The sequence below is a fragment of the Lissotriton helveticus genome, chromosome 4_1, assembly GCF_964261635.1.
Source record: "Lissotriton helveticus chromosome 4_1, aLisHel1.1, whole genome shotgun sequence".
Taxonomy (NCBI): Eukaryota; Metazoa; Chordata; class Amphibia; order Caudata; family Salamandridae; genus Lissotriton; species Lissotriton helveticus.
In genome coordinates, this window is record NC_136063.1 from 1,112,498,535 (window position 1) to 1,112,511,605 (window position 13,071).

Sequence of the window (13,071 nt, forward strand, 5' to 3'; positions counted from 1 at the left end):
ATTTTAAAAAAGTTTTAAAATTTTAAAAAATGTAACCCAAACTTTGTATATTTGTATTTTGACTCATTCTTAGCATATATTATAACAAATACACAAACATTTAATATTACACACTTGACTTATAATAATATAATTAAAAAAATAAATGTAAAATTTCAAATTTCAAATTTGAAATTAAAAATTTTAAATTTAAAATTTCAATTTTGAAATTTAAATATTGAAATTTCTATTTTCGTATTATTTATAGAATTTTTTTTATTAAACACTATATAAAAAAAATAACACTTAATTACCAAATTATTATATAATACATTCAATTTCAAATAAATTAAATACATTTTCGTATTTCAATTTATAATTTATTTTAATTTAATTTAAATTTTATTAAACATATTTTAATATACTACCCACCCTTATCCCCTATATCACCAACAACCCGCTATTAAATCTTTAAAAAAAACAATTCAATCAATAATTCAGTAATTTAAATTAAATTTAAAATTTCGCCATTGAAAACATTTTTATTTTAAATTTTTCTAATTTTTTACCATTATGTACATATTATTTACACTACTTTTTTAAATTACTACCCACCCTTATCCCCTATAATACCAATAACCCGCTCCTAAAATATTTACTAATATTAAAAAAAATTACATTTTTATCCCTATAATAATAAAAATAAACATTTAATTAATAATATTTAAACATAAAACAAATGTTTCTACACTTATATTACACATTCAATTATTTTGTCGATATTATATTCAACGATATTTCTCTAAACGATATTCTATTCAACGATATTTTATTTTGACGATATTTTAGTCATTGTACAAAAACGATATTTACAACGATATTTACTACAACGATATTTTTTACAGTCGATATTCTTACCTCGATATTTATGCTAGTCGATATTATCCCGTCGATATTCCTGCTTTATACCGATAGTAACTCATAGTTAGTGTTATAAAATCACTAATACAAGTATGCAGTTATCCATACAGTTACTGATGCAATCGCTGAGTCATATGTATACTTCTTTATATACAAGAAATGTCACATATGTTGCCTTTTATTTTTGTACTTTATTGCACATGTACCATTGAGAGATATATTTGCTCGTCACCACACCCATAAAGATGTAAACTCACACAAACAATTGTTATAACATGTAGTCTTAACGTCATATACCTACTGAATCAACGATTCACACATCTTTGGGCAGCCACACATGCCCCACAAAACAACACACACATTCATTCTCCCATACATATACTTAGTTAAGTAGTCAATAAGCAATATAGACTTTCACAAAGCTAGTAACCAACTGGTGCAGCAGTTTACAGAACAACTGACAAAGTAATAGAAATATTCACACAGTTTAGTCACTATTCAATATATTTAAGGAAACAGTATAAATTAGTCATGTAAACAATCAATCACACTGCTACTAAACCCTTTATCCAGATCTTTTGATATTCACTCATTCTTTAATGCAGATTATTCTATATATAATACATATTTAAATAACAAACCAAACCACATTAACTGGATGCTGTCATCAGTGATGTCATAAGTGATGTCATATGAGATATCATCAGTGATGTGATCAGTGATGTCACTAGCAATGTTATGAATGATGTAATATATATACGTAAAGAGCTGCGTATGAAGGGGCTGTATTTAGAAGAAAAGGAAGTCACGCAGGTTAACTTTTTTTCTCCTTGTAAATATGGAGGAGCCACCTGCGCAACCAGTATGTCACAAAAAGTGATGTACTGGTGGCGCAAAGAGCTTGTTAATCTGCTTCAGAATTGTTTTCATTGCTCCTAATTTTTTTCATTCAAATATACGCTACAATGCACAGCATACATTGTAGGAGAAAAATGCCTTTACTGATTGTTTTTGTGCAGGATGGTGTGTCTTCCTGCACAAAATGAAACTCCACACGAGATAGATATTCTTCCACCATGGTGCAAGGGTGCCTGTATCCCCCATCACATGCGTGCAGTTTAAGCAGCAGTGGAGAGGGAAGGACAGACTTATATATATTTATGTACATATGTTGCATCTATGTTCTTCGGAAGTAGCTGAGCACGCTGTAGCTAAAGAGCTTACAGTGTCATGGTACAACACTTCCTTATAGTTCTGCAGTTATACATTCATCATATATGACAAATTAAATCTTTAGTCAAATATGCAGTACGTATACATTTATGAAAACTTTCACACACTAGCATATACATTTAGCTCTTTCTTTAACCAGAGTAGTTAGTTCTGAAAATTCCTTTTTTTTGTTTTTTGTACTTTTATATTTTTTTGTTGATTTTTAGAAAGTTTTTGTTTTTTTGTTTGTTTTTCAAAAAGAAAAAAAAAGTGAACAGGACGAACAAAACCATGAACTTTGAGGGAATTAAAAAAAAAACTAGCATTGATGGTCATCAATTACTCTGCAAACTAGGTCTACTGATTGCTCCCCATCACAAATTAAACAAAAGCACTTCACGCGATGCATTCTAACTTTCACAAATTGGGGACGTATGTCTGGTGGTGATGTTGAAGGTGATGCCCCAGAGGTACTTGGAATTGCCGGTGATGGAGGTGCATTTTGGCGCAGTCTTCTACATTCTTCGTGAGCATAGTTCACAGGATGCTGGGATTGGAGGTGCTTGCGCATACTAGCAGTGCCACAGGAGTATTTCTTGTTTGGATCTCCTCTGGACAGCACTGCCCGGCAAATCTTGCATGTTACTTTGGTGGCATTACATTTCTTTTGTCCCTTTGGAAAAGTAAAACATTTCCATACGATGGATGTGTATCTTTTAGGAGGGTGAGGTTCTGGTAGAAATTGTTCAGTAACAAAATCATCAGAATCAGATGATTCTTGCAGTGGTGTAGCCATTTTTGAATCCAAAAAAGAAGTTCAGGTTTCCAATGACGAAAAAGTTAGGTTTTTCTCAGAACATGTCTTCTCTTAAGGAAGGTCTAAGAAGAGTGATTATAATGGTTGGGGTTCTTCAATAGTTAGATGAGTAAGTGTTATAAACCAATGAAATCTCTTTTTTATGGTCACATTATTCTCCCGTTAATCCAGGCCTTAAGAAATATGCAGGTATCTGTATTTAATTACGCAGACGACCTGCAATTGCTCTTTACGGTCGACAATTCCACACTCTCCATCTCTCATTTCCAGTCTACCATGCAGTTCATCCAAACCTGGATGAACCAAAATCACTTAATATTAAACCCTGGAAAAACCGAGCTGGTGCTCACAGGGGACAGCGCCAAATTCTGGGGCCCTCACTACTGGCCATCCGATATGGGCAAAGCCCCTACCCCTAACCCTGCCGCAAAGACACTTGGAGTGTCCCTGAACAGCGACCCCTCTTTAAAAACTCAAGTGGGTCAAGTGGTCTCCAAATGTTTCTTCCAGCTCAGGAAAATCCGGAAGGTGCAACGCTTCTTCACTCCTGCAGCCATGACCCAGGTGGTGATTGCCACGGTCTTGTCCCAACTGGATTATGCTAATTCCATATACCTAGGCCTACCCCTTTATCTCCTAAAGCGTCTCCAGATGGTCCAGAATTATGCAGCCAGGTTGATCACTGCGCAACCCAGATGGCACTCAGCCTCTCCTCTGCTTAGGGACCTCCACTGGCTACCCCTGGCCCAACGTTGCTTGTTTAAAACTGGTTGCATAATCTTTAAATCTCTCCATTGCAAAAGCCCTAACTTCATAGACAATCTCCTTACCAGGTACACCCCCTCCCGCAATCTGCGCTCTGCGCATCAAGCTCTCCTCCAGACACCTGCCTACAAACGCAAACGCTCTGGTGGCTGCAGATTTGCTGTTCTTGCATCTCGCCTTTGGAACACTTTCCCCTTGGAGATCAGATCTTGCCCGGATCTTATGGCCCACATGCATCATTGAGACATTTTGCACTTCTTAATTTGCGAAAAATAAGGAATCGCAAATTAAGAATTGCAAAATGCTATGCATCATTATTTCGGTATTCATTTGTGATTCGGTAAAAATCGCAATTTTTACCGAATCCCAAATAAATACCGAATTCTTAAGTTAATTTTCGCAATTCCCATTGTTTCCTATGGGCCAAAAGGCCCATAGGAGTCAATGGGAAGGCATTAGCAAATTGTGAGTGGCACTTTGAAAATTTCATGGGTGCAGGGGGGGTCCAAAGGACCCCCCCATGCACCCCTGAAATGTATTTTTCGCATCATGTTTCACACACACATGTCCTAAGGACATGTATGTGTGAAACATGAATGTTGAAAAAAAAACATTTTCAGCATTTTAAACATTTTTTCCAAATTTACCGAGTGGTTCAATCACTCGGTAAATTTGACACCCTAATTGCGATTTTGCACTTTTAAAAGTAATGATGCATTGCTTTTAAGAAATCGCACATCTGCGACTTCTTAAAAGCAATCGCAATTTTAGAACTCGCAAAAATGTTACGAATTCTAAAATTGCTTCATGCATCCCAAAAAGCACTTTTGGAATCGCAAACGGCCGATTTTAAGGAATCGCACCGTTTGCGACTCCAAAAATGCTTGATGCATGTGGGCCTATGTCCTTTAGGAAAGCCTTAAAAACATGGCTTTTTAAACAAGCGTATCATTGATTGCCCTCCCTCTCGCCTCAGGATTCGTTCTCTGTCTACTCTAGCGCCAGGAACCAACCGGTGGCAGTGCGCTCAATAAATACTTTTTAACATTAACATTAACATGGGATGCACGTTGGGTGCGTACACGCAGCACGCATCTAGCGCGACTTCTCTAAATTGCATTTAAATGTAATATAAGTTTATTAAAACTAAAAGAATATTATTTTTTTCTCCTTAATATTTATATTAAATACATATATATCTATCTTTTTTTATACCGAATAATTTCGCGGAAGTCGTGCGCCCACCCGTTGAACACGTCATGACGTCATGCGGAAACGAGGTGTGGCGTGATAAGTATATGTTGCGCATGCGCTTGAAGTCACGTACGGGTCGCATAGCAATCGCGCATGAAAATAGGCACCTATCGTACACCCTACACACATCCTGCAGAACAATTGTAAAATGGTGGCTACATTCTACGCAGCAATCGAGAGAGGTGCGCTATGGGTGTGGGACTGCTCAAACTTTAAAAAAAAATATATATATAAAAATATTTTAATAAATATAAAAAATATATATATATATTACATTTTTATTTTAAAAAATATTACAAATGTGTAATGTAATCTACAAAAAGATATCTAAAAATAGATATATTTGAAAAAAAATTGGAAATCAGTATCAAATAACTAAATATAACAATTAATAGATTTAAAAATTGTTATTAAATATATCTTTCAAAATCACTGAAAAAAACCTTGGGTTTCAGGCAGGTTATACTTTGGAATTATCATTTGAAAAACCTTTGAAATTCACCGAAAAAAACATCGGTTTCAGGGGTGTTATAGTTAGCTGGACATTTCACTTGTACAAACCATTGAAATTCCTCCGTTATCGTTAGTTGTACTAACTGTAACTCTCGCGCCCGCAATCCACTGGTGATGATGTCACATATTACATCATTCATGACATGACATAGATACATACTCAACTTTATAATATATAGTCAAAATGCATACATAGTCAGACACTTAATGCAAATATGATACACATGCAATTTTTTATAAACACATATATGCACATGCCGGTATTATTATTTACAAACTGACCCATTCACATTTTTGTATCCATAAGTAATATATGCATTTGTAAAGAGAAATGCTCATTTATTTAAAGCTTTGAAATATATTGTTACAGCCTTACAGGTATCTTCACTAATTTCGTACTTTCATACTTACGTATGTCATAGAGTGTAGAGTAGCACAACTTTGATATTTGGCTGCTTGGACAGAGAAAGATGTTCCACACATATTTTTTTCTTGCATGCTGGGTTTTTAAGGCAATGCGATAATCTGGAGTGGAGGTTCCTTTCTATTATGTGTTTCTGCCGGACGAAAAGCGGTTGTTTGTCATGTATTACTTTCTGGGTGATACAAAATAGTTTGAAGGTGGATCTTCTGTCAACCGGTAACCACTGTATTATTACACTCCTACCATAACCCAGAACCTTCACATGCTATTATTGACTTCAGATACAATCTTATCATAATCATAATGGAGATATGACACAGAATAGAATTATCAATTCAGGCTCACACCTGTGACAACAAGTATCAGTACTTATTTAAAACTACACTATGCATGATCAGTGGAACTCACAATACGTTTATGCAGGACTTTTTGTAACTATTCATCTTATTTAGGTCATTTAACTGTACAAAACATCTTTGTTGTATTTTTATGTATTTTACACCTGTGTACAGTGCTGAGCACATTACAAGATGCAGCACAAATGTGCATGTTTTCAGTTTTAGTCAACTGTTGAATAGTAGAAGATAAGGGTCTGGCAATATCATGTACATTCTTGCATAGCCACGATAAAGCCTAGGCTTTTTGGCTATATTAGTGAAACGCATGTTGATAAAGGCATTAATACCATGAACTTTGAAAATACACAAACCTTTTAAAGACATGTAATGGTACATCATAAAGCTGGAGAAAATAGATACAAATAAATCTCAAGACATGAAAACTTTGTGAATCACTGGACATTATTATTGCATGTACTTGTCTTTAAAAGGATACTGCATCCATTAAATACTTGGGCCCAGAATTACAAAGAGCTGGCATTGTCCTTGAGTCACACAAGGTGATGCAAGGCAATGCAAACCCTTTAGTGGTATTTACTAATCTACACAAACCCACCGTACCTGACTCTGAGTGGCTTAATAAGCGTTGAGTAACACAAGGTAGCACAAATCACTGCCTTGCACAACTCTGCATTGGAAGGGCGTTCCATTGTTGGAGCCTGGGCATCCTCATGCATCCACCTATGGATTCGATACAATGCCAGATTTACTAACGTAGGTAAAAAAATGGCAATGTGTCGAAATGGTGGCCTTCCCAACAAAGGCTTCACAAGAAGAAATATCTTTATTTCTCCTCATTTTTTCCTCTTTCTATGTGTGCTATTATACAGCACTCATAGAAAGAGGAAAATGACTCAAAGGATTGTTTTTTTGCACACAAACAATCCTGCCTGTAACACAAGCCCACTTGCACCTTGGTGCTAGAGGGCCTGTGTTGGTGCTAGGCAGCACAGAGTGCAGCAGTGCAGGGAGGGAGCAGGAATGCATCATATCTTTATAGATAAGGCACGTTTCTTTGCTCTCCCTTTTATGCAATGCAGCGCAGCAAGTTCTCTTGCTGAGTTGTGTGACTTATTGATAAAGCTGCCCCTTGGTGTATTCTGCCACTTCGTAGCTAATAATACTGAAGGATGAAACTGCTGAAAAATGAAATGACCGATGAAAAACAAATACTTAAATATCCAGACAGAAGCTGTGGGTCTGTCTCCCCATTTCCAACAGAACAATTCATTTTTTCTTTTTTTAAATACATTTTATTGAAAGGTTATAAGGCAATAATACTACAAATGACAACCAAATAAGTAAATACATATGAAAAAAGATTGCAAGATTAGAAAATATATAAGTACAAAAATGAGGTTTTTTTTATATAAAAAGGGAGTCAGAACAAGCACCAAAAAGAAAGGACAATGAGGTAGGGAAGAGAAATAGATTAGGAGGGACATGAGTGTGAGGAAATAAAAGGTAGTGAAAGGTAGCCAGTATAAATCAGATTTAACCCTTTGGTGCAAAATAGAAGAAGGAATATTATGTATTCTATATTTGACACATATAAAGTTCACCATATAAGCACAGACAATTTCGAAAAATATTTCCAATAAGTAAGTTTTACTTTAAACGCAAGTGCAATGAAAAGATCTAACAGTATAGGTCTAGGGGACAAAAGATTAATACTAGGTGATAAACAGCCTGCAAATAATCATTCTGTAATGTAAACTTAATAGTACACTGAAAAATGTTTAAGCATGTAGACCAAACTAAATTCCAAAAAGCCTTAACATGGTAACAATTATATATGTATTAATGAGCCATAATCTTTAGATCAGGACCAACATAAAGTTAAAGCAGAGGTATCAAATTTAGCCACATTTTCTGGTGCAATGATAGCTCTATGGTGAATGAAAAACAGTGACTGGGTAATATGAGCAGCTTCAGACGTTGTAAATAGTTTAAGCCATATTTTATCCCAGAATTGGGGAGAAAAGGAAAAGGACAAATCAAATCAAGAATAACTTTATTCGGTTAAAATTAACCATAAAAGTATAACATACATGAATCAGACAGGGAAGGTTTATATACATGAAAGTCCAATAAAACCATAAATATCACATATATAAAAAATTCCAGACCGGTTTAAAAAAACAATTCCTAAAAGGAGATGCCTGAATTTGATTACAATTCATATCGTTTCCTTATTGATAGTGCCATCCTGATAAAATTTAAAACAGCCATGCAAGTTACATCAGTAGACAAAGACAACAAAAAGTTAAAACCCTCCTGAAAGTTACATGTCTTGATGTCTTTTAAGAGTGGTATAAGAAACCGAGCTCTTGGGACATTGCAAAGTGCACAAAAAAGGGTAAAGTGCAGGGTGCTTTGTTGGGACAGGTTGTCACAGGGACAGGATGGAAGGTTATGGCACCATCCGGCCTGTTTAGGAAAGGCCCCTAAATAGTGCAATTTGCAAAGCCTAAATCTAGTCAACAAAAATCTAAATTGTACGTTCCTGGTAAAAGGCAAGTAAAATTGCTGATATAAAAAAGTCTGCTTGTTGCAAAATAATCGCCTTGCTGGCCAGCAGCGGTTATCAAGCTCAGCGCGATATGCATTTTTTATAATCGATTTTGTGCATATATCTATACTGTTAGGGTTATCAAAAATATTCCCTCAGCCAATTTCATACAATGTTCTTTATAGTATAATAGAAAAAGGTTCGGGCCCGGCTCCCGTATCCCGTGCCCCAAAAAGACCGTGAAAAAATATGCCCCTGCTGGCGCCCTATAAGTAAAGTAAAGTAAAGTTAAGTGCGCTGAGTGCTAGCGTGCATGCAGTCCGCTATTTACCGCTTGGAAAGAGGAGCAGGAGTAGGAGTAGGAGCTGTTGAAACAGCCCTTTCTCTGTGAAGACGTTTTGCGGGTTGAAAAAGGACTACAGCAGGGGGCGCCACTCATTATTAATCACTGGTTATTAGCTTGGTTCAAGTGTGGTAAATAAATAAATAATACCCTATCTTTGACTAGACATATATCATAACAGATAGCTCAATAAATAAGAGTCAAGATTCGAGGTAGTAGGAGTTTTTGCAGGTTTAATACAGCATAAGGACAGGAACAGGACAACCTGCATAGGAATAGGATGACAGGGCCCAGCAGCTGCTGGGGCTGGATCTGGGATGAGCGCGCTGACTTCTAATAACAATACATGAGCATATATACATAACGCAAACACATAGCATTACATTGCAGTAGGCGTAGCAGTGGGTGGAGCAAGAGGTGTGACGCGAAACAGTCGCGAAAGATAAGGGGGAAAAGAGGTGTAACTGGGCGTATACATAGACATGTGATGCAAATGTAACAGAATATGTCATGAATGGGGCGGAAACCATGGAGGGGGCTACCTAAGGAGCCGGGACCTCTAATCTGATGGTGCGCGCAAACTGGCAATGACGTGTTACTAGGAGGAGCTGGGGGCTATGAACTCTGTGCTAGGAGCAGAGACTAAAGTCTGGAGGGTCGGAGCGACATGTACCTAAACCCTATCTGGTATCTAATGTTTAGGGAACATGTTGATATAAACTAGAAGTCATGAGGGGAAAAGCTAACAGACTCTAAGGCTAGAGCATGCATTTATTCTACATGTAGTGCGTGATGAAGAATATTAAATGACCATTAAATACAGTATTTCTCTTAACATGGGGCCGAATAGGCTAGACAATGACGGAAACTATTGATGCAGTTCAGTAGCTTGGGAATGCAGAGAAGGAGGACTAAACTGATAGCTGGAATCATAACATAGTCTTGGCAGACTCAGAGGCAGAGCCAAGCTGCACCGGGCACTGCGAGGCAGGAAGTAAGTGAAGGGTCGAGGATACAGGTGGGGGCTGTATCGCTCCTCAGCGAGGCTTCAGGAGACAGGAGCTGAATCTGGTGTCCGGGCCCTGTTGAGGCCTAGAAACGGGGACTTTCAGTGAATTAACGTGCACACTGAGAAACGTGAAACGTGGCAACATAACTTTACATAGGCCTGATACTCATATTACTCATGAGGACTGGGAAATGACATACCAGAGGTGGACACAACTATAATTGCGTCTTGAATCGGACATGGGGAATACATATGCATATTTAATCATGCACACATAACATATGATGGATGACACGTAGGGACACAGAACATGGCAAAATTTACTTTTCCACATTCCCTCCTTGTCACTACGTTTCCATCAGGAAACATCAATATTCATGATACCATCTATCAGTTCATACAGTACCATTTGTTCATCTCGAATTGTCTTGGAACGAGATTTAGAACGGGGCTTGGGACTAGGAATACAAGAGGTAGCACACATGCCGCAAATCGCAGGGCCACATTGTATACAGAGGCAGCAGCTGAATATGATCGCTACTGCGATACCTAGAAAGGACAGGACTTTCCATCCCCAGGCGGAAATTATATTCCAGAACCAACCGGACCATGTCCAGGTGCCTGGATCTTGGTGTAACAGATGGGCAATTTTATGAAGTCTGGTTATAGCTGAATAAACAGACGGCGCGTTATTTGGAATGAAAATGCAGCAACTGGATCCGATGAGTCTACAGGCCCCGCCCCTATCGGCCAGTATGACGTCAAGGACGAGACGATTCTGGAGCACAACAATTCTCATAAAGGATTGCTCTTCGGTTAAGTTACCTAGAGCGGAGGCAGTCTCATCTACTACAGCTTCAAGGGTTCTTGTTAACCTACGGATTAGCTTACTATTTACAACTGTACCTAAATAAGGGAAAACACCTTTATCAATATCAATGAATTGCTCTGCAGCAGTTTCAGTATAGTCGGCAATCGGGAGATTTCTCTTGTGTCTAGTATGTACTAGGTAGGAATTCCTATGGTAGTCAGGTGGGGCTAGAAAAACAGGTGGCAGTAGGAAGGCAATGTAACAGGTTCCCTCCCAATCGAGGGGCAGACGAACATATGCAGTTTGACCACAAACAAAATAAGAATGACGTGAAGCTTTAAAAATAGATTTCCCACTGTCACTATACTTGACAATAGTAGTACAATCACTATGTCCTACATGTACAGAACCATTATTTCGGACACATAATTCGCCTTTGACTGGTAATACTGAAATAGCAGGTGAGTCTGGAGTAGTATCAGACTGAACATTCAGGACCATGAAATTCGACGAATAGTTACCTAAATTGTACACTTCATTTTCTAGATCTAAACCTGTTCTGTGGGGGGGACCATGCTTGTCTGGGAAACATGTGCTGTTAAGAAAAGACATATCTGTTGAGGATGACGTTAACGTGGACCATGCTCCACACGAACCATTATGTGAAAATGGATAAGGAAAGAGTGGCAGAACTCCCTTTGACGTCTGGAAAGGGGGGAGTCGACCACACACCCAACAATTAGTGGCATTGCTGGACTGATGTGAGTAATGTAACATGCGGATAAAAGTATTGTTACGCATAGCGAGGCGGTATGAATATTCATGAGGAGGCAGATCACTAAACGTGTGCTCTACTGTAACATTAGAATGCTTATTTACATGAGGAACTGAAAAACACAGATAAAATGCGTAACTAGTGCAGGAAGTCAAAAGGCTGAGAAATAATATGAAACTTAGAAAAACGATACATCGGATTGAGTTTTGACTGACTCTCTCACTATGGGGGTCTATTTTATACATGTCAGAAACAGTCTAACCGTTTCACCTAGGGGAGGACTTAGACAATCAAACTGGCTGACTTATTTTACTAGACCGTAGCTTTTGCTTATACTCCTGCTGCGGAGTTTTCTCTAACAGGGGAGGGGTTGTGTCAATGTCATTTGCGGGACAGTCCTTAGGAACAATGTTTTGACAAGTTTTGAAATCCTGGGAAATGTTCTTGGAGACCGGCTTTAATCCGTAGAATTTCTTGACGTGCGAAAGGTGTACCCAGCCGCGGCGTCCTTCCAATTTCACGGCTGTACGGGTGGTGAGGAGGACCTGACGGGGCTCCTTCCAACGTGGCTCCAGCGGACTTGATCTGTCGAAGTTACGTACGAGGACCATTGAACCTGGAACGATTTCATGCGGGGCCACCTCGGTATTGTCTGGAAATGCGGCGGCAACCTGTGAACGACATGAGTTGAGGGCAGACATCAAGGAAGCTAAGTAATCTGTCAGCATATTACATGAAACATCGGTAATACTTCGGGGTCTAGGAGTACCCCACATGTTTGGGGGGCGGCCGAAAACGACCTCATACGGGGACAGACCTGATCTGGAATGTGCGACCATGCGCATATAAAACAAAGCAACTGGCAGAGCTACTAGCCAGTCCACACCTTTCTCTTTACATATTTTGGCAATTCGGATTTTCAGAGTCTGATTATGTCTCTCGACCAGACCAGCTGCTTCAGGATGGCGTACACAATGAAACTTCCACTGGTACCCTAACAACAGGGAAACGTGCTTCATTAACTCTGAGGAGAATGGCTGGCCGTTATCAGAATATACGACTCTAGGGAGTCCATATCGAGGGAAAAACTCACGAACCAACTGCTTGGCAGTGGTCGCGGCTGTGTAATCTGGGACTGGATATGCTTCTGTCCATCTGGACAAAGCGCATACAACTACAAGAATATACTTGAAACCTCGACATCGCTCCATCTGAATATAATCCATCTGGAGGACCTCAAAAGGGTGGTCAGGAGGCTGGAATCCCCCTTGTTCCACCGGGACACTTTTACCTGGATTAAACTGACAACATATCATACAGGTACGGACTTTCTGCTTG